Genomic DNA, 2,390 nt, shown 5'->3' with positions numbered 1-2,390 from the left:
GAAATTTATTTTCTCACAGTTCTGAAGGCTGAGGGGGAGAAACACTATGTCCTTACATGGCAGAAGGCCAAGAGAACCACACGCTGTGTGAAGCCTCTTTTATAAGGGCCTTAATCTCATTCATGAGGAAAGGCTCCTTATAACCTAATCACTTATTAAAGGCCCCATCTCTTAATACTATCACACTGGCCATTAAGTTTCAACACCTGAATTTGGGAGGGGACACATTCAAACCATAGCATGGACTATAGTATGATACATGGCAAATTCCAACAATACCTTACCAGGAGATCAAAATTAACAGCCCCAGTGAGGGGCAGAAGAACATCGTGTAACTCAGATATGATACTTTGATAAGGGCACACCTCATAGGTTACCTTCCAGGAAGGAATGCATAACCTGAATCTAATCATAGGGAAACATCAGACAACCCCCTATTAATAAAACTGAGTGTGGGTGGAACTATAGTCTTCAAAAAGGCAATATCCTAAGACAAAGAAATGCTGTAGCTACGTTTCAGATTAAAGGAGAATAGGCCGGGCACAGTGGCTTAGGCCTGTGATCCCAGCACTTTGGGAGGCCAAGGCAGGCAGATCATTTGAGCCCAGGAGTTCAAGGCCAGCCTGACCAACATGGCAAAACCCCGTCTCCACTAAAAATACAAAAATGAGCTGGATGTGGTGGCGCACACCTGTAGTCCCAGCTACTCAGGAGGCTGAGGTGGGAGGATCACTTGAGTCTAGGAGGTTGAGGCAGCAATGAGCAGAAATTGCACCAAGGATTGCTTAAGTTCAGGAGTTTGAGACCAGCCTGGCCAACATGGTGAAACCCCATCTCTACTGAAAATACAAAAATTAGTCAGGCATGGTAGCAGGGGCTGTAATCCCGGCTACTCAGGAGGCTGAGGTAGGAGAATTGCTTGAACCTGGGAGATGGAGGTTGCAGTGAGCTGAGATCTCCCAACTGCACTACAGCCTGGGTGACAGAGCAAGACTCCATCTCAAAAAAAAAAAAAAAAAAAAAAGACGTTATTGGATCAGTTGATGAAATTGGAAACAGACGGTGGATTAGATAAAAGTATCAATGTTAAATTTACTGGTTGATAACTGGACTGTGGTTATGTAAGATAATATCTCTATCCTTAGGAAATTCACACTGAAGTATTTAAAGTGCCACAATATGTATAATTTATTCTCAAATGGTTCAGAAAAATGTTTGTGTATGTGAGTGTGTGTGTTGAGGTCAGGATGGGCGTAGGGAGTAAATGAAGCAAATGGGATAAAATGTTAACAAAAAGGGGATCTGGGTAAAGGACATATGGATGCTGTTTGTACCGTCCTTATTCTTATAACTTTTCTGTAGTCTTGAATTTATGCCCAAACAAAATGTTTTTTATCATTTTTTATTTTTTTGAGGCAGAGTCTCAATCTCTCCCATGCTGGAGTGCAGTGGTACAATCTTGGCTTACTGCAACCTCTACCTCCCAGGTTCAAGCAATTCTCGTGCCTCAGCCTCCCAAGTAGCTGGGACCTACAGGTGTACACCACAATGCCTGGCTAATTTTTGTATTTTTAGTAGAGATAAGGTTTTGCCATGTTGGCCAGGCTGGTATCGAACCTCTGACCTCAAGTGATCCACCTGCTTCATAGACACTACGCCCAGCCCATTATTTATATACATATATATAATTATGAAAGGAATTATAACCCATTGGAGAAAATAAAAACCCACAATCCATACAGATAATAAATAAATAGGCCAGGCGCAGTGGCTTACGACTGTAATCCCAGAATTTTGGGAGGCCAAAGCAGGTGAATCGTGAGGTCAGGAGATCAAGACCATCCTGGCTAACATGATGAAACCCCGTCTCTAATAAAAATACAAAAAATTAACCAAGTGTGGTGGTATGCACCTGTAGTCCCAGCTACTTGGGAGGATGAGGCAGGAGAATCACTTGAACCTCTGAGGCAGAGGTTGTAGTGAGCCAAGATCATGCCACTGCACTCCAGCCTGGGTGACAGGGCAAGACTCTGTCTCAAAAAATATAAATAAATAAATAAATAAATAAATAAATAAATAAATAAATAAATAAATGGATGGATGCATGAGTGGGTGGCTGGATGGTTGGATGGGTGGGAAGCAAGGGTTCTTGCTTACAGTAGAACTATAAATACCAACTGATAAATGTAGGGGAAGTGCAGGAGTTTCAAAAATATCATTTTGCAACCATGATATATTTTTATATATATAATATATATTAAGTATATAATATATAATATGTATTTTATGTATTATATAGTATATATTTTTATATACATAACAGATATTATATATGTTATATATACTACATATTATATATAACATATGTTATATATACAATATAATATATA

Source organism: Hylobates moloch, unplaced genomic scaffold (genome assembly GCF_009828535.3).
Source record: "Hylobates moloch isolate HMO894 unplaced genomic scaffold, HMol_V3 SCAFFOLD_3, whole genome shotgun sequence".
NCBI lineage: Eukaryota > Metazoa > Chordata > Mammalia > Primates > Hylobatidae > Hylobates > Hylobates moloch.
The sequence above is the reverse complement of the archived record's forward strand: the minus strand, read 5'-3'. Positions refer to the sequence as shown.